Source organism: Ursus maritimus, unplaced genomic scaffold (assembly GCF_017311325.1).
Source record: "Ursus maritimus isolate PB19 unplaced genomic scaffold, ASM1731132v1 scaffold_2, whole genome shotgun sequence".
NCBI classification, from domain to species: Eukaryota; Metazoa; Chordata; class Mammalia; order Carnivora; family Ursidae; genus Ursus; species Ursus maritimus.
In genome coordinates this window covers 103,188,032-103,212,965 of record NW_024424452.1, presented here as the reverse complement: position 1 = coordinate 103,212,965, position 24,934 = coordinate 103,188,032, and the positions used below count along the sequence as shown (strand labels likewise).

General features: G+C 49.0%; 2 pseudogenes; both read left to right on the top strand.

The window, feature by feature from the left end:
• The first annotated feature begins 4,296 nt into the window (after window positions 1-4,296).
• LOC103657794 lies at window positions 4,297-8,105 on the top strand (annotated as a pseudogene).
• A 4,438-nt stretch (window positions 8,106-12,543) lies between these two features.
• The window catches only part of LOC103657793, a 62,118-nt pseudogene continuing 49,727 nt past the window's right edge, over window positions 12,544-24,934 (top strand).

Genomic DNA, 24,934 nt, shown 5'->3' with positions numbered 1-24,934 from the left:
AGTGAACCAAGAAGATAACGCGTTGATTCACAGAATGTTTCATTTGCCTACCAGAATCTGAACGTATAAGATCTGGAAGCAATCAGCTCTCCAGAACCATCTCCACCATCTTCTCTCTCTGCAGACAGGAGAGGTATCTGGCCTGTGGCTGACTTTTTATCCATCAACAGTCCTGTGAAGATGGGAACTGTTCTCTTTTACCGAGGAGGAAAACCACACTCCAAGATGGGAAGCAAAGTTTCCAAGACTGCAAGGGGGGAAGGGGGAAGGGCTGACACTTGAACCCAGGTTTTCTGGCCCTCAAGTCCGTGCTTTTTCTGCTATACCATCCTGTCTTGCTTCTTATGGGGTTTTATGGCCCTTAGAATCGAAACCATATGAATTAGCACTGGAATATTATTCAGCAACCCAAATTCTAGCCCAGGCCTTCGAGCTAGAAACAGCTCAGGGTGCCTGGAGGGGCTCAGTCAGTTGGGTGTTTGACTTGATCTCAGCTCAGGTCTTGATCTCAGGGTCGTGAGTTCAAGCCCCGCACTGGGCTCCACGCTGGAGGTGGAACCTACTTTTAAAAAATAAATAAATAAAAAGCAACAGCTCTCTGCTTCTTATGTGACAGTTGGCCACCTGTCCCCCAACTGGAGGACTGTCTCCCAAGGACAGAGGACTCAACCCATACGCCCACCCCCAACACACTTGCATGCACACACACAGGGAGTTCACTGAGCGCATGTGCTCCCCTAATGCCAGTGATGTGAGTCCTTTCTACACACACACACACACACACACACACACACACACACTGTCTTCCAAAACTTCTCCACTCCACTCTTCCCATGTCTAGCTACCATGGGGAAGTCAGCTTGGGGAGGAGGGCTGGAGTATCAGGGCTCACCTCCAGACCTAGCAAACATTCTCTCCCTGCAAATTTAACTCTTAGTAGTCCCAAACCCTGGGGGCAAAAATCAGGTCGCATGTCTTATTGATCAATTTGGAATGGGTGCAAAGGCAGGGTTACCTCCCTCTGAGGGCGCCCACACACAGTAAGGCCCTGCACAATGGGTGTTTTCTTCTCTCCTCCTTCCTTCTCTCCCAGTCCTTCCCACAGAGGGGGGCCTTGGGCCCCACCTGAACTGGCAGCAGATGGAGGGAGGGAGGCAGAGAAGTGAAGAAGGTTGTTCCCTTCCCAGCAGCCCCTGGAATTTAGGAAATCCTGAGGTGGCCTCCTCATTCCCCTCCACCCCCCCACCACCTGGTTTATAGTTCCCCACCCCCACCACCTAACTTTTTTTAACCCTCTTTCCTGTCTTGAGGAGACCTAGATCCTCATCCTGGGAGGGGACTGGCAACAATTAACAAAGGCACCATGGAGTAAAGACAATTAACAATCCAGAAAAGAGGGGAAAGAGAGGCTTTGTTCTGGTCTCCATGGCAACGGGGGGGGGAGGAAGGAGGAGGAGGAGGAGGAGGAGAAGGAGGAGGAGGAGGAGAGGCCGTCCAGAGAGGCTGATACTTTCACTTTCCTTTCATCCCTCCCCTGTCCCGCCCCCTTGGGTTTCTGCCAGGGGACAGGGGATCTTGAAGAGCACAGGGCTGGGACAGGTCCAGCCTGCAGGCTGGAGATTCGAGGTGGGTGCCTGTGAGGTTCACACCCTAGCGAAGAACTCACTCACTGGGGAATTAAGGCTAGGGAGAGAGTGCCTCGGGCCCTGAAGTAAAGGCATTCTCCCCTTCCTTCTTCTTTTCTGAAGGGCTTATCTTGTGCCAAGAACCGTAAGCAAGGCTCTGCTCTGGACAGCTTGTGGGCAAAAGGCGCTTGAGTGGCTGGTGCTTCCTTCCTGATCGCAGTCAGCGGTAGGACTGGCCTCGGCAGCCTGCAGGGCCCACTGCAGAATGGTAGGCAGCGCCCCTTGCTGCAAAGTTGTTAAGAATTCAAGATGGTGCTAGCAGAGCCTTAAATCAAGCACGGGCCCTTCGGAGCACGGCGCCCTGTGCAACTATGCAGGTTGAAAGCCCATGATGCCAGCCTAGACGGAAGGCAGCTTGGGGCCTGGGCTCCGTCTGCCTGCTCAGTGTGCACGCCGGCGTGCATGTGCGTGTGTGCGAGAGAGAGACAGAGACAGAGAGAATACTCTGGGCAAATCTTTCCTTCCTGGATTTCTATTTCCTCAACTCTTAACGAGGATATTGAACTAGGTGATCTTTGGCTTGCCTCTTCTATGGGTCTGTGTTTCCTCTTCTCTAGGATAAGAGGAGAAGGATTTTCCAGGCTTCTCTCTACTGCACACAGTTCTGAACTCCACCTCAAGGAGCAAGGGAGAAACCAAGTATAGAAAACTCATTCCCAAGCGTCTGGTCCAGCACTCGCAGGCTTCCCTATTTGGAAAAGGCAGAAGACAATGAAACATAAACTCCAAACCTCTGCTAGAAATTGTGCTGTTGGTTTGGGGGGAATTGGAAGGCACCTGCCGTCTCACAAGTGCTTCTAGATAGAGCAGAAGTTTCTTGGCATGAGAGGTCAGGAGCCCCAGCCCCACCTCCCAGATGGGCCTCTGCATTAGCCATAGGAGACTGTCTGCCAGGACATTTCTTGCTCCCAGCGACCTTAACATCAGGAGAGAATATGGGTTAGGGACTTCAGAACTTTCTAGGACTTTCTATCTTTCTAGGACTCAGCCTTATTGCCCTGTGGGTCCAAGTGAAATGAAGAATATTAATCAGACACTAAAATCAAGGGCACCTGGGTGGCTCAGTCAGTTAAGTCTCTGCCTTCGGCTCAGGTCATGATCCTAGGGTCTTGGGATCGAGTCCCATGTGGGGTTCCCTGCTCAGCAAGGAGTCTGCTTCTCCCTCTGTCCCTTCCCCTACTCGTTCTCTCAATCTCTCTCACTGTCTCTCAAAGAAATAAATAAAATCTAGAAAGAAGGAAAGAAAGAAAGAAAGAAAGAAAGAAAGAAAGAAAGAAAGAAAGAAAAGAAAGAAACTAAAATCAAGGAGAAAAAAATCAGTTCTGTCAGAGGCCCTAAACCAGCCAAGAGGTCAAAGGTCCTGCTCTCTGCCTTCATCTCTCTGCCTGGAGGGTATCCTGCCAGGGACTCCTTGCATGGGTGCTGTTATGGGCTGAACTGTGTCTCCAAATTCGTACCTCAGAGGGTGACTATACTTGGAGACAGGGTCTTTAAGAGGTAATTTTGTTAAAATGAAGTCATTAGGGTGGGCCATAATCCAACATGACTGGTATCCTTATAAAAAGAAGAAATTTTCATATAGACACAGAGGGGAAGAGAAGATGGCCGTCCGCAAACCAAGGAGAGAGGCCTGGGACAGATCCTTCCCTCAGAGCCCTCAGAAGAAGCCTCCCTTAGCCTCCCTTCATGGACTTCTAGCCCCCAGACCTGCGAGAAGCTACATTTCTGCTGTTTAAGCCCCGCCGTCCATGGTGCTTTTTAAGGGCAGCTCTAGCAAATATTCAACTAGGGCTGCTTAGAGGTTGGGAGGTCTGCAGAAGCTTGGGGCTGCCTGGACTCCAAGAACGTGTCTGCACTTTCAGGGGGTAGGTTTTTGTACTAGCATTGCTGTATTATTTTAATTTGAAACAAAATTGATCTATTACTCTCTTCCCCCATAGCCTAGTCTTTTAAATTTTTTATTTCTTCTAGTATTGGTTTAACACATTTTATTGTTTTAATCCCTTTAGTCTTTTATTTTTCTGGTTTTAATGATTTTACTTATCTCTGTCATTTTTAATCTCTGTTTCGTCTTTGTTCTAGCTATCTCATACTATTTGCTTTTATCTCATCTTATCTTCTCGATTTATTGTTATTGTATTATCTTTTTATTCCCCATCTTTTATTTCTAACCTTTGCCTTACCGTGTCTTTGTTCTATCTTTTCATTTCTTTTTAGTTTATTTGGTTTATTTTTAGTTCATATTATCACTTTGCCAGCTGCCTTTTTTTTTTTTTTTTACTGTTTTTACCATCTTTTTGTTTCTTCTTAGTTTACTTTATCTTTTTATTGACTGGTGTATTATCTTCCATATTTTACTGTTTTCAATTCTCTCAGCTTATTAAATGCGGGGGCTGGAAACACAGCCCTCAGGGGAGAGCCGCAAGGCTAACCCAGGCTCCACGCCGAGGAGGCTGGATGCCCGGCCTCCTGGAGCTGGCCCGCCCAACAGCTCCCAACATACGCCTCACTTGCTCCAAAGCAGGCCCCTCCTATCTGTAAGAATTAATCTGTGTAATACAGGAGACCTTGGGATAAAATTCTCCGGAAGATACCAGGTTTGCTTACGGGAATGACACATCAGAGCCGTGGAGGAGCCCAGCTTTCTCACAGCGTAGGCCATCCAGCTGCTCTCGGAGCACGACATCATCTCAAGTTCACCATCAGCAGACATCAGACCAAGGGTATAAAGAAACCACACCACTTGGCAGGGTATGGAGGGCAGGAAATTTCACTTTGTGGAAAAACTCTCAACAGACCTCAGGTTTAATTTTAACAAGAAGCCAAGTGGTCTTGAGCCTTGCAGAAAAGTTCTTGGGAAAAGGCACAACGAAGGGTCTTCTGGAATTCTCACATCTAGCTGCCTCTAATTCATCCATCTATTTATTAAATTTGTATCGAGAAGCTACTATGTACCAGGAATTATGCTAGGAAATGAGGATAAAGTGAAGAGCAAAAAGAGATAGGGTCCTTGCTGTCATACAGTTTATAGTCTCGTAAAAAGATAGGGTATTTACCTGGCGGTGACTGATCTGATTTGCCTTCCTTGCAGACAAGATTACGGGAGGTTGTGACATCTGAGACTGCTAGTTGTTCCCCCAGTATGTTTCTCCTTTCTAGAGCAATACAAGTTTTAGCCGAGAGAATGACTGCCAATCAAAAGACTGCATTTTCCCAGGCTCCCCTGCAGCAAAATCTAGCCATGCGCCTAGGTTCCGGCCGATAGAACCGAAGCAGAAGTGAAACACAACTTCCTGGTTCTGCCCCACGGGACGTACACAGAGTGGTATATGCAACTTCCTGGTCCTATCCTTCACAGTAAAGAATATATATGCTTTCCATTGTCTCTTTCTACCTTCTGCTGGCTGGAACGTGGGTATGGTGGCAGGAGCTCTCACAGTTATGGGATAGCCTGAAGGCCATGAGATGAACGAAGGGCAGTGAAAAGGGAGTACGGGTCTCTGCTACCACGGAGCCCCCATAAAGTTCTGTTCTGCCTATTCTTGGACAATTATAGGAGAGACTAATACATTCCTGTCTGATATAAGCCATGGTGACATTGGCCTTTGTCATGGCCGCTGAATCAGTTCTCTTGAGCATGTAGGTCTCCCCCAAAACTTTCCCTGATTTTGACTCAAGCCTAGAATCGTCTCTTTCCAAGCACTCTTAGAGAAGAATCAGGTACATCCCAGCTGGGTTACTGCTCTACGCAAGAACGGACCTTTCTTGTCGCCGGGGTGCATGAGGGTGAGCAATCTGCTGCGTTTTGTGGCTCGACTCTGATTGTAAACAAGCTTCTCTGCACGACTCTCTTGAGTCCCAGAAAAGTAAACTAGGTCTTAGCACTCATTCCCACTTTAAGTATCTTTTTCATGACAAACTATATGCAAACGGAAGACTACGCTGTTAAAAACTATTTCATCAGTGCGATCCCCACCAACGACCAGAGTGTCCCCACCCCGTGTCAACAGTGTGACTCCTCTCCAAATATTCTACTATCGGCGCAGCACTCCGGCCCTCCACATGTTTACTTCCCTGCTCCCCAGTCACATTTTCGGTAACTTCTTCAGCTGTTGGAGTTCCCTTCCGTCAGCCCTGCCCCTCTGCAGACAGACACTGTCGTGAAGCCTGCAGACCCCTCTACCCCTGAACACCCTGGAGAACCCTCACACCGTGAGTTTAGTCTTGCTTCTACTCCATCAGGTGACCGTAGCCCCTTACGTTAGTCTGCTCAAGCTGCTACAGCAAGATGCCACGGACTGGCTGTCTTACACAACAGAAATTCACTTCCCACAGTTCTAGAGGCTGGAAGTCCAAGATCAAGGCGCCAGCCATTTGGGTTCCTGACGACAACTCTTCCTAGCTTATAGATGGCCACCTTCTCCCTGTATCCTCCCTTGGTGAAGAGAGGGCTCTCACCTCTCTTCCTCTTCTTATAAGAAATGAATCCTAATCACAGAGTCCCCACCCTCAGGACTTTATCCAATCAACTACCGATGGCCCCATCTCCAAAAACTATCACAATGGGGATCTGGGCTTCAACATATGAATTTGGGGGGTACACAAACATTCAATCTGTAACATCACCCCCGCTCCCCTCTGTCTTGTTCACTGCTGCATCCTCAGTCCCTAGAATAAAAAAAGGCATAATCCTGCATAATTCTAAACTGCCAGAGGATGACTCTACCCTGGGAGATTCCCAGAAGTTGCCTCCTGATATCTAAGGTATTTCTCCCGGCATGGGGCTGAATACAGTTCTCAGTAAAACTATAACATTTTATTTTGGGATGTAATCGTATAATAAAGGGGACTGGAGCCTACAAAATAATTTCATGTCTAAGAATTAGGCCCTTTTCTTTAAAGTTCCATGGGGAGTGCACCTGGGTGGCTCAGTCAGTTGAGCGCCGAACTCTTGGTTTCAGCTCAGGTCATGATCTCAGGGTCATGGGTTTGAGCCCCATGATAGAGTCTGCTTGAGATGCTCTCCCTCTGCCCCTCTCTGCACGTGCATGTGAGCTCTCTCTCTCTCTTAAAAAATAAATAAATCTTTAAAGTTCCATGTGGAAAACGAGGCAAAGGTGAATTGGCCATTTCAATCTCAGTGCCACTAACCTTCCAGATTGTTAATATCGTAGTCAGTGTATGAGGGTCTCTGTGGTAGTAAGTCTCCAAGGTGGCCCCCGATGATCCCCACTTTTTGGTGTGCATGCCCTTGCGCTGATGTAATCTCTTCCCATTGAGCATGGGCTAGACTTAGTGACACTTCTTTTTTTTTTATTATTTTTTAAAGTAATCTTTACACCCAATGTGGGGCTTGAATTCATGACCCCAAGGTCTTAGAGACCTTCTAAGAGACCCTGAGCCAGAAGCACTCAGCTAAGCTACTCCTGGATCCCCAACCCTCAGAAACTCTGTGAGACGAGAAATGCTTATTGTTTAAGTTGCTAAGTTTGGGGGTAATCGTTATGCAGCAATAGGTAAGCAGATAATAGATCAGGATGTCAATATCAATAAGATAACTCTCCAGCTTCTAAATATATTTGCCGTCTATGGATGGGATCAGCCATCTGCAAAAAAGAAAACTAGTAAGTGGGAATCTGAGAGAATATTTATTCTCTAGAAAGCATGATTGAATCATCTGCATAATCTGTATTCTCCCCAACCTCTTAGCATGATGCTGGACACAAAATTAGCTAATTGATTCACTGATGACTTCTTATTGAAACTTGCATTGCTTTCTATTTGCCTTATTTATTTATTTATTTATTTATTTATTTTTTTAAAGATTTTATTTATTTATTTGACGGTGATAGAGACAGCCAGCGAGAGAGGGAACACAAGCAGGGGGAGTGGGAGAGGAAGAAGCAGGCTCATAGCAGAGGAGCCTGATGTGGGGCTTGATCCCGTAACGCCGGGATCACGCCCTGAGCCGAAGGCAGACGCTTAACCGCTGTGCCACCCACGCGCCCCTGCCTTATTTAAACAAATATTTAGGTAGATTCACAAAGCTCTTTCTGGAGTGAAGAAGAGTTATTTTGGCTTTCTGTGCTCATGCTCGTGGTGGTGGCAGCAGGTGCGCCCTCGGCGTGCAGAACGACACCAGCGAGTTCGTGGACCTGTAGGTGCCGCGGAAATGCTCTGCCAGCAACCGCATCATCGGCGCCAAGAACCACACGTCCATCCAGATGAATGTGGCCGAGGTTGACAAAGTGACGGGCAGGTTCAGCGGCCAGTTCAAAACCCACGCTATCTATAGGGCCATTTGCAGGATGGGGGAGTCTGATGACGCCATCCTCTGACTGGCCAAGGCTGATGGCATCATTTCAAAGAACTTCTGACTGGAGAAGATCACGAATGTGGGATATTTGTCATAAATAAATAGTAAACTCCCCCCCCCAAAAAAAGAAGAGTTATTTTGCCTGCAAAATCCATTTTTAAAGTTTTTTTCTGAAGTCTTCCATGATCAACCTCCACCCTATTCTCACACACTAGTGATTAGATTTTGTCATTCTTTCCTCCGTGCACTCATGGCACCTTGAGACCACCTCTGTGATGGCACTTGGCACTGATGACTTGCTATCTCCCTCATTAGGCTGGGAGATTTTTGAAGGCAAAGACTATGACTTCCTCATCGTTGTTCTTAGAACAGAACGCAGTCTCTGGCCCATAAGTTCAACAAGTATGCCTTACATAAATGAATAGGACTATATTAATGAAGGAAGGAATAAATAAATTAATAAATGAGTTGGCTTTGAAAGAAAACTAAGTGGCCTGAGGAAAAGATTTTCCCCCTTGGATTTCTGTTCTCCTATAAAATGAAGGGGTCGGACAAGATTGCTTCTAAGAGCCGTTTCCACTTAGACCTTCCAAGATTTATGACTGAAGGTGGGAGTGGGAGCCTATGCCCTTCTACAGCCTTCGAAAAGCCATGTTAGGAAGAAAATAATAAAGATAAGACTAGAAATCAGTGAAATGGGAAACAGACCAACAATGAAGAAAATCAATGAAAGCAAAGACTGGTTCTTTGAAAAGATCAATAAAATTGATAAACCTCCAGCTAGATTGATCAACAACCAAAGAGAAAAGACACAAATTACCAATATCAAGAATGAAAGGGAGGGAGCATCACTTCAGATCCTACAGACATTAAAAGGATAAGAAGGGCGTGTTAACAACTCTATAGACTAAATTTGGCAACTTACACGAAACGGACAAATAACTTGAAAAACACATATTAGAAAAACTGGCCCAAGAAGAAATAGAAAATCTGAATAGCTCTCTCTATCTACTAAAGACACAAATTCATAATTTTGAAAAAACTGGCAAAATTCTCTCAGTCATTTAAGGATGAAATAATACTAACCATACGTTAGTTATTTCAGAACACAGAAGAAGAAGGAGGAATATTTCCCAACTCATTTTGTGAGTCCAGCATTACCCAGATGCCACAGCCAAAGATGTTACAAGGAAAATAACCTACAGATTGATATCCCTCCTGAACAATAGACACAAAGCCTTAACAAAATCTTTGCAAGTAGAACCCAATAATATACAAAGCGGGGTGATTCAGGAATGCAGGGCATACAGACAGTAAAGGAAGAAATTTAACTGTCTTTATTCACGGCTATAACGATATCTATGCAGAGAGCTCTAAGCGAGTCTCAAAAAAACTACTACAGCTAATAAGTCAATTGAGCAAGGTCGTAAATACAAGGTCAAGATACAAAAGAAATCACCCGTATTTGTACGTACTTGTAACAAACTATTGGAAAATGGAATAAAAAGGTGTCATTTACAGTAGCTTCAACAAACATGAAATACTTAGAGATCAATTTAATGAAAGATATGGAAGACATTTACATGGAAAACTTTAAAACGTTGCTGAGAGAAACTAAAGATCTAAAGGAACGAAGAGATATGCCGTGTTCATGGCTGGGAAGACTCAATATTGTTAAAATGTTAACTTTCCCCAGACTGATCTACAGATTCAATGTAATCCCGGTCATAATCACTGCTATAGACTGAATGTTTGTGTCCTACCCCCCACCTCCAAATTCATATGCTGAAACCCTAATCCCGATGTGATTATATTAGGAAATGGGGCCTTTGGGGCACCTGGGTGGCTCAGTCAGTTAAGGGCCAGACACTTGATTTCGGCTGACGTCATGACCTCAGGCTTGCAAGACTGAGCCCTGCATGGAGCCCCATGTCGGGCTCCGTGCTGGGAGCCTGCTTAAGATTCCCTCCGCCCCTCCCCTCCCAGCTCCCCCCCACCCCGCCCCTGCTTACATGCTGTCTCTCTGTCTCTCTCTAAAAAAAAAAAAAAAAGGGAAAAGAAATGGGGCCTTTGGAGGGTAATTAGGTCATGGAGACAGAGTCCTCACAAATGGGATTAGTACCCTTGTAAAAAAAATCCCCAGGGGTGCCTGGGTGTCCCAACCAGTCAAACATCTGCCTTCGGCTCACGTCGTGATCCCGGGGTCCTGGGATCGACCTGAGCAATGGGCTCCCTGCTTGCCTGGGAGTCTGCTTCTCCCTCTCTCTCTCCTCCTCCCCACTGCTTGTGCACTTTCTCTCTCTCAAATAAACAAATAAAATCTTTTAAAAATAAAGAAATAAAAATTTAGAAAGTTCCCAGAAAGCTCCCTTACCCCTTCCTCCATGTGAGGACACAGCAAGAAGACAGCTATGTATGAACTAGGAAGTAGGCTCTCACCAGACACCAAATCTGCCAGTCCCTGTATCTGGGATTTCCCAGCCTCCAGAACTGTGAGAAATAAAATTCTGTTGTTTAAGCCAATGGTAAGTCTATGGAATTCTGTTACAGCAGCCCAAACAGATTAAGACAATCATCCAGTAATTTTTGCAGAAATTGACGAACAAGTTCTAAAATTTATGTGAAAATTCAAAGGACTTAGAATATCCAAAGCAATCTTGAAAAAGAAGAGCAAGGTAAGGGACACTTGGGTGGCTCAGATGGTTAAGCATCTGCCTTCGACTTGGGTCATGATCCCAGGGTCCTGGGATCGAGCCCCACGTTGGGCTCCCTGCTCTGCGGAAAGCCCGCTTCTCCCTCTCCCTCTACTGTTTCCCTGCTTGTGCTCTCCCACTGTTTCTGTCAAATAAAAAAATAAAAATCTTAAAAAAAAAAAAGGAGAAGAGCAAGGTAGGGTTTATATTATTTGACTTCAAGATCTACTATAAAGCTATAGTAATCAAGTCAGTGTGGCATTGGTGTAAGGGCGGACGTACACATCAGTGAAACAAAATAGGGAGTCCGGAAATAGACCTACACATGTTTTGTCAATTGATTGTTGACAAGCGTGCCACGGTAATTTCAAGAGGAAAGGCTATCTTTTCAACAAATGGTGCTAGAGCAACTGGACAGTCTTATTAAAAAAAATACACCTTGACCCCAACCTCATAATACATACCAAGATAAACTAGAAATGGATCATAGACCTACACATCACAGCTAAAATGATACAATTCTAAAAGAAAATCCTTGTGCCCTTGGGATAAGAAAGATTTCTAAAGACCCCAAAAAAGAAACAATAAATTTCACCCCATTGAAATTAGAAACTTCTGCTCTTCAAAGGACACTTTTGGAAAACGAAAAAGGAAGTCATAGGTCATAGCCCGGGAAAAAGTATTTACAAACATGTACCTGACAAAGGACTTGTATTCAGAATATATAAAGATATATTCAGAATATATGATTTTTTAAAGATTTTATTTCTAAGTAATCTCCGCACCCAAAGTGGGGCTTGAACCCACAACCCCGAGATCAGGAGTTGCATGCTCCACTGACTCAGCTAGGCAGGAGCCCCCAGAATATATAATGAAAGTAGAACATATATATTTTTACAATTCAATAATAAGACAGACAACGCAATGTGTTTTTTTTTAATGGACCAAAAGATTTGAACAATCACTTCCCCAAGAAAACATATAAATGGCCGATAGGCACCTTCGCATCATTCGTCATCAAGGAAATGCAAATTTCAACCACAAGGAGAGGGTCCCACACTCCTCTCGGAATGGCTAAAAGGAACAAAGTTGGGTGATACAAGCGTGAGCAAGGGTGCAGAGCAGCCAGAACGCTCCTGTACCGCTGGTGGGTGTGTAAAACGCTACAGCCACTTTGGAAAATAGTTTGGCAGTTTCTTATAAAGCTAACGTACACCCACATATAACCCAAGGATTCCCCTACTAAATAAAACACCCAAGAGAAATGAAAACATAGATCCGTAAAGACTTTTACATTAACGTTAACGGAAGTCTTACTCACCACAGCCCCAAACTGGAAATAATCCGCATGTCCATTAATAAGCGAGTAGATCAACGAAGTGTGGAGGAGCCCCCCAGCGGAATACTACTCGGCAGTGACAAGAAACAAACTACTTACGCGTGGGACAGCTGGGAGAAGGGTCCACACTCTCCGGTTCTGTTTATATGGAAATCTTGAATTTGCAAAACTCTCCTACAGTGGCAGAAACAGAGCAGTGGCTGCCTGGGGCCAACGGCTGGAGGGAGACTGGCTACAAGGGGGCACAGGGGACCTTTTAGCGGGTCCATGGGTTTAAATATTTGTCAAACCTCTTTGAACTGTACCCTTAAAAATGGTATATTTTAAGTAAGTTCTATCTCAATAAAGTTAATTTAAAAAGAAACCAAAAAGGCTACATGGCTGTGTGCTCCCCTGGAAGCCGGGCTCAGTCTCGATCTTCCCACCCCCTTCAACACATTTCCACCATCTCTACCCCAAAGCCATCCTCCAGCAGGGGTTCCTTTCTCTGTGACAGGTCTCTGTCCCAGCATGTCCTTCCCACCTGCCACCCCCAGCCAAGACCTTTCTTCATCAGCCTCCACCAGCCAGAGCCTCTGCACCTGCTACCAGCCGGCTCTGTGGATGAGCTGTCAGCGCTACCCCAGGTCAGGGCTTCGGGCCAAAGCCGAGCCGCCCGAGCAGATTGCGTTCAGCTGATGCGGAGGTGGCCTTCAACTAAGCACATCAGCCTCACCAGCACCTGCTGGGTCTTGGCAAGGGCGAGAGACGGCACACAGTCTCTGGCGCCTCCGCCGTCAGACCTCAACGCTTCTTAACCCGTGGACCCCCAGGGCCAGGCTCTTTGGTCTGTGCGTGAGGTTCCGCGGACCTGACCTAGGCTTCTTGGTGTTGTCCCCACCCCGAGTCTCATCTTCCCTTCAGAACCTAGTTCCCTCCGTCCCAGGTCCTTTCCTGTCCCTAAGACATCATTCCCAAGCAGAGCCGTTTAAAAGAAAGAAACCCGAAATCGGCAGTCATTGTGGCATAGGCCCACTGAGGACCCATTCGGCCCCCTTGAGAAAGGGCACCCTGGGCTGGCCGGGGTTCCTCTGCGCCAATGGCACGCTGGGCCAATGACTCTCGGCGAGGCTGGATGATCCTGTTGCTTGCATAATCGATGGGCCCTATTCTGTGCCACCACTCAGCCCCTCCTGGGGATATACACAAGAACACTTTGGGGACATAGGGAGCAATCCTAGCCAAACACAGAGAGAAAGGGGTGCCAGGAGGCCCGAGAAGCTTGTTTAGGGCTCCAGCCTGCATTTGTTTCTAGGATCCTCTTTGTACCCCTGATCCAGCGAGAGGCTGAGGTTTGGGATCCAAACGGTCATCGGGGACCACAGGCCTCCTGGCCAGGGACTGTGGGGATTGGGAGCAATGGGGAACTGTGGCTCTTTGGCCCCTGGCCCCTTGCCCTCCTCCTCTTGGACGGCGGAGAGGATGCAATTTCCCTGGTCATGGGAATGGCTGGACCCGGCCGTCTTGGACACAATGGCTTGGCCAGAGCACGTGGGCGAGCCCAGGAGACTGGCTTGGGTCTGCGGCTTCCTGGGAGGAAGTGAGGCATTGTTTCGGGGGCTGTGTGGGCCCGCTGGAACTCCGCACAATGCAAGGAACGGTGGGTGCCAGGTCCAGCCCACCGACAATCGGGAACTTGTTTATTGCTTTAATGACCCCACGGTGGATCCACCTGGAAACAGACCTGCTAATGAGCGGAGACAGAGCTGGCACAGCCCCAAGGGAAGCCTGTCGGGCCAGCTCCCCTGGAGGCGCTAAGGGTGTGTGGTCTGAGACTGGGAGAGCTGGGAAGTAAGGCCTGGGATCTGTCTGGGAAAACCACAGTGAGATCTTCTGCTTCTCCATCCCCATCCGCCTCCTCTGTGGGGTCGTGAGAAGGCAGAGTGGGGGAAGGAGCCATGAGGTTGAGAATGGAAGGCATGATGGAGTTCCCCATTCCGGCCTCTGCCCCAAACTGCTGGTGGCCTTGATCAAACTGTCAAAGCTTTCTGGGCCTCAGTGTCCCCATCTTTCAGGAAAGGACACCCAGATCATTCCCGCCGTCTCCCCACTTTCCCAGGGTGTTGGGAGGATAAGGTAAGATCAGACACAGCAACTGCTTTGAACTTCTTGGAAGAAAAACCCTTTTAGACATCAAGGCTTTACGCTGTTTGCTTCTTTCCCCTGTGGCTGGAACCTGGGAGCTTGGGGAGATGTACTGTCTGGGACTTGGTTTTCCTAGACTGTTTGTCAGACACCTGCCAGGGACTGAGACAACATTAAAAACTGCCCCCGCATCAAGGACATCTGGGAGCCAAAGGTAGGCAGCATAGGAAGGGGCGATACTACGCTGGGGCCAGCTCACAAGAGCCAAGTGCCAAATGTTCAGGAATGTTAAATCCATTGGTAGCTTGCCGTCAGCCACTATAGGAGTTTTTACACCCTAAAAATTAGCAGTCTCTACAATCAGGGCCTTTTTTTTTTTTTTTTTTTTTTCCTCCCTTAAGAGCTAGTTTTCCAGCCAGAGTTTGCAGAAGGCTTGCTCGGTGCTGCCATGACCCTGCTAAACTCCCACCTGGGTCTCACCAAGCAGGTGCAGCTCATTTGCTCTGGGGACACAGACCCCCACTTCCCCCCCCACCCCTGGGGACTGGAGGCCTAAGCAGGTAAGAAAATGGCCCCGGGGCAGGCAGCAGTGGGGCAGGGGTGACCAGTGTGATAGAGGCGTCATCGACTCTCCTGTCCTATACGGAGCTCTCAGGGTCTGGGAGCCAAACCAAAGCTCCAGTTGGGTGCTGAGGCCCGCTGCTGGTCTGGGTGTCTCTTTACCCTAGTTCAAACACAACAGGGGTGGGGATGGGGATGGGGACAGAGACCACAGGAGTCTTCCATCTCAAGCATTTATGAGGACACTCATGGGAGCATAACTGAGCCTCCCTAATTATTTGAGGAGTTGTTTGTTTGCTGGCTTGTGTTTTGGGGCCTTATTTTAACCAGAGAAGTTTCTTTAGAGGCTGAAAAGGGTGATGACCATGGATTCTGCCGACGGGCCTCAGATACGTCAGGCAGTGGGGAGTAAAGCTATGAAGCCGAAGAAGGAAGCTGCCAGTGACCTGGGGTGGGTCAAGGCGACAGCTCAGGGCCTACAAGCGATGATACCTGGGCTCCAGTTCCGGCTCTGCCATTCGGTCCCGGGCACATCACTCGGTCCCTGGGGGCCTCCCTTTCCTCGCCTGTACTCTGTCGTCACCAGCAGGCCATCTGGAGGGGCCCTGGGTGCACTCACATCCTCTGACCTGAATTCATTTCTGCTGCCCTTTGGTTTCTCTTACCAATGTCTCTAAGCTGGTGGCACGGAAGCTTGAGACGTGCTCCCTTTCAGCGTAAAGCTACTTGTCCCATCGGGCGTCTTTCACAGTGAAGGCATTTGCTCCAGAGTCTGGGAGGTCCTGGGCCTAAATCTTGGCTCTTGCCTCTCGCTGGCTGTGTGGCCTTAGGGCAAGTTCTTCTCTGATCCCACCACCTCGTCCGAGAGATAAGACCGATCAGAGAGCCCTCTACCAGACTTACCGGCGGAATTAAATGGGGTAATTCGTGTGAAGTCTCAGCACAGACCCTGGCACGTGGCGGGCATGGAGGAATGGTAGCTGTGGTCGGCCCTCTAGAGCAGGACCCGGTGGGCCCGGGAGGGACCTGCCGCTTAAGAGCGGCAGCTGAGCAGCACCCTGCAATCTTACTGGGGGATTTCAACTCAGCAAATGAAAGTCACGACCTCCCAGAGGAGACCCCTGTATTGTTACAAGGAAATGCATAGTTGATCGGAGGTGGAGAGGCAGGGCACTCCGGTTCTGGTTTTGACTTGTCCTCAGCTCCCTTGTTTATGACATGTTGCTCATCTCGGCCCTCCCTCATCGCTCCGGACAAATGAGGTCATGCTGATGAGCAAAATGAAATCAGTAAAAATATTTTAGAGTATGCCATAAAATATATTATTATCGCAAATAATAATATAATTAATCTCTACGGCCCAGGACAGCCCTGAGAGATTTATTTGTGGGTAGAAGAATTTTCTTTTTTCCATTCTTTTCCAGGGAGGTTTTTTTTCCAGCAGGAGCCTCCGTGCCTTGGGGACAGAGTGGGGCTGAATGTCCAGTGTAACTCACAGTCCTGCCTTCCTCCCTCCCACTCGTCCCTCCACTGGGAAATCTAAATATACTTTTAGGGAACCTCATTCCTCCCGCCCCGGTTTCCTTTCCAGAGCATGCCTGGGAAAGCTCTCAGAACTTGGGAGTGAAGGCTGCTGTAGGGACATGCCTGAGCCCTTCTCTCTGACCCTGGGCTTTGGTCCCCAGGAGGGCTGGTCACAGACGGGAGGCCCAGGGGCTGAGATGGCCCAGAGAGACAAAGGTGTGGCAGTGACAAGGAGGCTGAGAAATGCAATAAAGTCACTGGTTGGATGGGAAGGGGGGGACACAACTCTCGAGGCCCCCACAGAGAAAAAGAGAGTAAGCCACTGTCCCCAGGTCCACCTTGGATGAGGCTGGAGACAGGGCTCCAGGGCAGGCCAGCTTCAGCTTCAGCAAGCTGGGGGTGGGGCAGGCGGCGACACAGGCTCCACTGGGAGCGGATAAATAATCTTCAGCTGCAACAATAAAGATCAATTATGACCTAATCGCCCAGCCCGATTCCAAAGGCCCAGGGGGTGGGTCTCTTTCTGCCTGTCCCTCCAGGTTTAATTATCTGAGGAGTCTTTGGACTTTGGGAGACCCAAAAGGGAAAGAAGATCTGCAAATAATTAAGCCAGGGAATGGCCCTCACCAAAGACGTGTCTGTGGGCGTGGGGCAGGGGGCAGAGGACATGGCAGGTCCCCCTTGGGTGCATCTGTGTGGGTTGGGCGGGGACAGAGAACAGGAGCAGAGGAAGGGAGGCCGCTGAGGCAGACAAGAGCTCCGTGGCCAGGAAGGATACCGGAGGGAGCCCCGAGGCAGTGAGGCAGACACACGGGGAAGCTGCACCCTGAGGACCGTTCTCACCCGGGAGATCCCCTTAGTGTTCGCGGCATCTTTGCAAACACTAGAATTATTGGCAGTACCCTTGAAGGGACGGAAAGAACTCAGAACAACTCTGAGCAAACCAGCGTGATTGTTGGTTGCATTGGCCATGGCCACACACAGACGCAGAGACCAGAAAGTACCTGCCCTCGTTTCCCACTGCTTGTATGACTTGGGGTATGGCTGTCTCTCTCTGACACCAGCCTGGCCAAGTTCTGCCTGGTGACAGGGTTGTCCCCTGCTTGGTACCATCTCACACACGTGCCCAGCTCCACATTCTGCAGGACACACATCACTGAAACATACATATACCCACAGCAGGGGGCAAAGATCAATTGCACACAGGATGGAAACCGACCAAGGAATCATGGCGCACAGGTTACACGCTCCCACTAGGACTTGGGACAGACCTACTAGTTTTCCCTAGAGGAGTTTTGGGGTTGCAATTCCTTTGGCCTGGTTCTTTGTTTCTAACAGAGGTACCCATAAGGTTCCTCATGCTATCTGCCTACCTCTTCCACTATGTTTGCCCCTGGATTCCGGACTAACCCCTTTGGAGTCACAGCCTGTTAGCACCTGAAAGAACAGTAGAAGCCATCAAACCCATCTTACAGATGGGGAAAGTGAGTCTTCTTTCTCTATCCAAAGTTGGCTCTCTGGACTCCCACTTGCTTTCTAAATGAATTTTCACCTTGTTTTTGGCTAGTGGGGCATATCTTTATTAATGATGGTTTTACATGTGCACTTGGGTCCTATGGTTTATTAACATGATGATGAAGGCTCAGCCTAGATTAACCAGTGTGCCCAAGCAGGCCACTGGGAAGGGAAGACAGAACCCAAGTTGCCTGTGAGCATGAGGCCCCTCCCCCACTCTAGCATCGAGGTGCTACTGTGTTTTACAATCACCTTGGTATATTTATATATTAGTGTTCTTTTCTATTTTAAAAATGCTTTCCCATTGTGCTTTGGCTCACTGGGGCAATGCTGTTCTCCTGGTTGTGCCGATAGGCTTTTCAATCAAAAACAAACAAAAAAATCCACATGTTTCTATTTCTTTATATATCTCTGCTTTTTCAGGAAAATAAATATTTGTTGAATTGAAGTAGAAAAATTTTTGAGAAAAATGTTTTTGTACCTAGTGTATTTTGCTGCTATTGTTGTTAAATAAGCGCTTTCGGTGACAGGGCTTTTGTTCTGAGAAAGGGCTTTTTATGTTGGGGGTGGGGGGATGTTGTCCATCCAGGGGGCTGTGTTGGGAATTTCAAAGTAGGAGAGTCTTAAATCGTACAAGCCAGCAGTAGCCCCTCTTCTTTCTCTGCTCCTCCGTTTTGTTTCTGCCTTCCAATTCATATATTCCCTCCTATCACCCATGCCACCCCCACCTCCGCCACTTGGCCTTCCAGCCCCTCTATGGGAGGAGAGCGAGGCAGACAGTAATGCAGTTTGGCAGTCTGCGTTACAGACTAGCGAAGGGGAGCAGAGGTCCCAGTGTCCCTGGGAGCTCCACAGGACCCGTCTGCTCCAGTGTCCCCCCTTGACATGAACAGAGTTGTTCTGGGGTTCAAGTGCTTGACAGCTGAGGTCCCTCCTTCCACCCCCAAGACGATTTCCAGGTGCTCACAATTCACCAGGCTCTCTCAAGGATCCAGTCACACATTGGGTTTTACTTAGGTGCAAACACTAATGTCTATGGGGGTACATAACGAATCCCACGCCTTCCTCAGTGAGCAGGGAGCAAGGCCCTAGGGGCGAGGACACAGTGTGACTCCTCCTCCTGATCCTGTGAACCCCAGCCACCTGTCACAGGGCCTTTCCCTGTCTCGTGACTCATCTCGCTGAGGGCCACAGCGCCAGCACGCTGCCAGGTCTTTGGGGACACAACAGTGAAGGAAACATAGCCCGGGACCTCCAGAGTCAGGCTTCTGGCAGGTCATAGACACTTAGACGATCGATCACACCAGGGGATAGCAAATGTTATGGTGGGAGAAGCTCTGGATTCTTAAAAGATGTATAGGTCTTGGGGCACCTGGGTGATCCAGTCGGTTGAGCGTCCGACTCTTGATTTCAGCTCAGGTCAGGATCTCAGGGTCATGAGATGGAGCCCCGCATCAGGGTCCAGGCTCAATGGGGGAGTCTGCTTGAGATTCTCTCTCTTGCTCTGTGCCCCCTTGTGCACTCACACACACACATGCTCTCTCAAATTAAGAAATAAATCAGGGTGCCTGGGTGGTTCAGTGGTTAAGCATCTGCCTTCGGCCCGGGACGTGATCCTGGGGTCCTGGGGTCGAGCCCCGCATTGGGCTCCCTGCTCCGCTAGGAGCCTGCTTCTTCCTCTCTCACTCCCCCTGCTTGTGTTCCCTCTCTCGTTGACTGTGTCTCTCTCTGTCAAATAAATAAATAAAATTGTAAAATAAAAAAAAAGAAAAAAGAAAAAAAAGAAAAGAAAGAAAACTTAAAGAAAAAGATGCACAGGTCTTCACCAAAAGAGGAAGAAAGGAAAAAAGCATTCTAGGAGAAGGAACAATATGTGAAACAGGAGGATTGAAAAGACACTTCAAGTAGTCTGGTAAGATAGGAGGGACAGCTGTCGAGAAGTGCTGGTAGGAAGCGAGAGTTCTTTGGGCTCATTTATTTGTGCCAAGCATGGTTTTAGGTGCTGAGCAAGAGACACATTCCCTCTCTCATGGAGCTTCTATTCTAGTGGGGAAGACAGATAACAAAAACCAAACAAATATATCAGAGCGAGAAATGCTAAGCAGAGAGTTACCGCAGGAAGACGTGAAAATGAGTCACAGAGGCACTACTTTGGGTTGGGTGGCCAGAAGAAACTTTCTGGAGCGAGCTGGATAAGGAAGTTGGCCATGTGAAAATCAGGCATCCCGGGCAGAGGGAATGGCTACGGAAGAGGCTCCGGTCAGCAGAGCTGTTTAAGGACATTTGAACAGTGCGATTGCTTTAAGAGATGCCCTCGGTCATGCCTCTTCAGCTTCTCGAAATAGACATTGTTGCCTAACGAATTACCCCAAAAGTTAGTAACATGAAACAACGAACGTATCTCACAAATTTCGGGGGGTCAGGATTCTGGAGGCAGCTTCTCGGGGTGTTTCTGGCTCTGGGTCTCTCTTCCTCACCACACGGGCTTCTCCATAGGGTTGCTCACAACACAGCATCTTGCTTCCCCCACAGAGAGAGACGGAGAGATAACGTACCCCAAACAGCGGCCATAGTGTTTGATGAGCTGCCCCAGAAGGGACATGGCATCACTCTCGCTGCATGCTCCTGGAGCATGGGATGCACAAGGGATGATGCAGAGGTGTGATTCTCAGAAGTCGTGAGCCATGGGGGCCATCTTGGAAGCTGGCTACCTTGCCCTCTGGCCCCTAATGTTTACATCCCTCTGGCATGCCAATTATGCTCCCTCCCCCACCCCGCAAAACCTGAAAGTCTTGCCTCATGGTAGCACCAGCTGTATCTCATCATCTGAATCAAGTACAGGTGCAGATAAGGCCCCTCAGGTGTAGTTAGTTTCTCTCTCTCTCTCTCTCTTTCTTTCTCTCTTTCTTTTAGACTTATTTATTTATTTTAGAAAGAGAGTACACAGCAGGAGGAGCAGAAGGAGAGAATCCCAAGCAGACTATGCACCGAGCCAGGAGCCCAACCTGGGGCTCAGTCCCACAACCCTGAGATCATGACCTGAGCCCAAATCAAGAGCCACTTAACTGACAGTGCCACCCAGGTGCCCACAGGTGTAGTTTCTTAAGTAGACTCCCACGAAAGGTTCCTCTTTCAGCTAAACGGACATGAGATATCTGCCCCCACCATACCCTGTATGCGACATAGGAGGGGAATAAGAGAGCCGCTAAATGTATTCCGGTTCAAAGGGGGAAAGTGGTCCATAACAATTCTGAAACCCAAACAGGCAGATGGAGTAACTCCCCACGGCTCTTCTTGGCTCTCCCGTCTGAACTCTTGCGTCTGACCTCTGTGTCCTCCCTCCCTGCTCACGAAAGTTAGCTTGTGTTTTCTCAGCTTGCCTCCTGCCAATAGAATTTTGAGAGTCCAGAGGGCTTTTTTCATTTTGTATTGTCTCAATAGTGCGTGAAAACACTTCGGAAAAAAACATCAGCCCAGAGCCTAGACTATAAAACATGTTCCGTAACGGTAGCAATTATTGCTAATGGGAGGTGTGGTACGTAGAACAATGGCCCCTACGGATGTCCAGTCCTAATCCCTGGAAACTGTGAATAGGTTTCCTACATGGCAAAAGGGGCTTTGCAGATGGGACTGAAGTAAGGATCTTGGGATGGGGAGGTAAGCTTGGATCATCCAGGTGGGCCCAATGCAATCACAAGGATTCTTATAAGTGAGAGAAGGAGGGGGCGCCTGGCTGGCTCAGTCAGAAAAGCAGGTGACTCTTGATCTCGGGCTCATGAGTTCAAGCCCTGCATTGGGCGTAGAGATCACTTAAGTAAATAAATATTTTTTTTTTTAAAGAGAGAAAAAGAAAGAAGGAGGCAGGATGTTTAGAGAAGGAGATGTGAGGACACTATGGAGCTTGAGTGATGTGACTGCTGGCCACAAGGGGCCACAAGCCAAGGAATGCAGGTGGCCTTGGGAGGTGAGAAAAGACAAGGAAATGGATTTTCCCTAGAGCTTCCAGAAGGAATGCAGCCCTGCCAATATCTTGATCTTAGCCTAGTAAGAGCCATTTTGGAGTTCTGGGCTCCAGAACTGTAAGCTAACAAACCTGTGACGCTATAAGCCGCTGGCGGGTAATTTGTTTTAGTAGCAACGGGAAACTAACAGAGGGGCAATGGTGCCATGAAGGCACAAAGGGGTAGGAAAAGACTGGGGGGAAAGATGTATGTTAGGGACGTGTTAAGCTTGTAGAGCGCAGGTGCAGACGTGCAAGGAATAGCTGGGTATTTGAGGCTGGAGTCCAGTCTGGGCTGGGGAAAGAAACCAGGGTTTCAGGAGATATGGAAGCCATAAAAGTGAATGAAGGATGAGAGGGATGAGAGGTGGAGGATAGAGGATGCCTGGAGGGCAGGCCAAGGAGGAAAAGCAGGGGAGCCCTTGAAGGAGAGAGAGAAGGAGCACTTAGCAAGGATTAGCGAGGGGATGAGTATCCCCTTACAAGGCAGTAAAGTGAGAACATAGTGAGGACTCTAGTTTCCTTCTGCTTACTCCCTGGGGTCTGCCTTTTATTTTCTGTGTTGTCTGAATCAGCAGAGTTCGTCTGGAAAACCTCATGAGATGGGGTCTCGGAGCTCCCAGGACCCCAGGGAAGAAGGATGTGCAAGAGCAGACAAGAGCGTGCTTCGGCAGCTGCCGTACCGTCGTCCTGGGAGAGAGGCCCAAAACACGGCTTGCGTCTCGGGCGCACACGTTGGGATCCTCAGGGAACAGAGGAGCAGAGGGACCATCAGAGCAAAGCTGTCTTTTTTACTTCTTTGGCACTCCGCCCAGGGGCCTAGATTTATCCTAAACTGAGCGAACAATACAGGGCACTTCGTTTTGGTGGGGGGAGGGGGGGGCACGTGCACAGAGCTAGAAGGTCCAGGTCATGCTGGGGAAGGATAGACGTCCTTCCAGATACTTCCGATCCTAAACCGAGGGCCTTGGTGACGCATCTCCCATTCAGCTGGAAAGGCGGAGGGGCCCCTTTAAGCCTTCTTGCTTTGAAAACATCCATAAACAAGTTTATCACTTAGGAATGCTTTTCAATGACAAGAAACAGAAAAGCCAACTAACAAGGGCTTACATGAATTGGGATTTATTTTCCTTCCATAACCAGAAGTCGAGGTTGTCAGTAGCTGGCATTGGGTTAGGGCACTGTAATATTAACGATAAGATCTTATATTTTCCTTGGCCTTTCTCCCAGAGTCACCCTATGGATGCCACAGCTCCAGGTATCATATCCCCATTCCAGGTGGGCAAGAAGAGAAAGGCATGGGGCCAGACACATCTGTCCCTGTAATTAAAAAAAAAACCAACAAACAAGGGTTTCGCAGAAGCCAGACAGGTTTTTGCCTATGTCTAACTGGCCAGGACATTGTCAAAAGTCACCTAGAGCTGCAGAAAACAGACTGGTTTTTGTGTTCCCAGGCTCTGGAGTGGAGACTGCTAAGGGAAGGGGGGTTTGGGGTGGGTGTGGGGTTAGCCATTCTATAATAACGAGATGCTCGTTCACTGCAGTTGCTTCTCCTTAAAGATGTTTTGCTTCATTCGAGGGCAGCTGGAGCATATGGGACCCCGCACCCCCTAACCCCAGGCAGACCCCAGGGGGACAGGCACTTGGCACCACACGCTGAGGCCCACTCACCCCTCCTTCTCAGGTGCGGGGCGGGGTCCTATCTTAAGGAACGACCACTGAAAGAGAAGGAGGAGATGGTGTCTGTCTTCACTTCCGGGTCATAAAAAACTTAGGGCTGTTATTTTTGAGGTCAAAGATAACTATTCAGTTAACTCAGAGAGAAAGAAGTCAAAGCGCTTGTCTGGGATGGTGACTAGTTGTCACCTTCCAACCAGCTGCTAGGCCTTGGCGAGACAGTTGGCACCCAGGCGGGGGTGGGGGGGTGGGGGGGTGGGGGGGGACATGAGGGGGTGCGCCCCTCGCAGCCAGCTCCAGCTGCGCCTCTTTCCTACTTCCTCCACCCCGCCTTGTTTACACCTGGTCTCAGTTGTTCACCCTGCATTTGGGCCCCCGCCCGCTCATCCCGCCTGCGGATGGACTATCTCTGAAGCTATGTTGACACCCCCTTCCTCCCTGCCCCCCCGCAGACGGCCCACCCCACAGCCGCCGGCTGGCAGGGAGACGCAGCTTCCTAGCCGCAGCCCCTTGCCGGGCGCACACACAGTCCTGGGAAGACCCCCCAGAGTGATGGAAGCTATTAGATGTGGTGGGGGGTGTGGAGGGGAAGGCTCTGCCCACGCCCTCTGGGAGAGAATCGGGATTTGGGAACAATCCAGACGGACCTTCAGGCATGACTCAGCCGTGGTGCTCCGTGGGTGTCTGCCCACATGAAGAGGAAGATAGGCACCCGCCCGTGTCAAGTGTGCCTGGGGGTCTCCCGCTGCCTCCGCCGAGCTGCTAAAAGCGCTCCTGGGCACGGGCTTGGGACGCCGGCCCTCGGGCGGTGGCGGTGACAGCACCCAGCTGGCCTGGGGGTGGGGCCAGGGCAGGGACTTTGTCCCGCAAGGGCGCATCTCCTAGTGATTAATGGACAAAGGTCACTCACATGAACCCCATTTCCTGAATCTAAACAGCCCTGAATCCGGGGGGGGGGGTAAGGGGGTGCGGGGGGCAGGACAGACAGGCCGATACAGAAGAATTTTGAAAGGTCTGCCTTAGACCCTCTGCCGAGGGTGTAGACAAAGGGGGGAGGGACCCTCTTCGGAGCGGCTGGTAGGGATAAAAATGGGCTTGGCATTTTCGGTGGACTATTCGGCCTTACCTACCACATTTTAAACATGCCTGTGCGGTATGTGCGCTTCAGAGAACATTTCCACACACATACTGTGTTAACAAGGCTACTGTGAGTCCCGAGCAGGATTTGGGGGCGTTGAGGCACGTGCGCTTTTTACGTCATCCTGATCCTCTGTGTTTGCGGTTCTTGCTGGTCCGCACGTATTACCTTTCTCGGTATGAAGATAGTGTTACCTCGATCTTCCTAGTTCAAGCGCGTCGTCAGTATGGGTAAAACCATCATGCCACTGGGGGAGAATCCCAGCCTGGCGGCTCCTGAATCCCACAGGAAGGAGTTTTTCAACATCCGGAGGGTCACTGGGGGACAAAACGCGACTGACAAGGGGACTTGGGGGTCCAGCC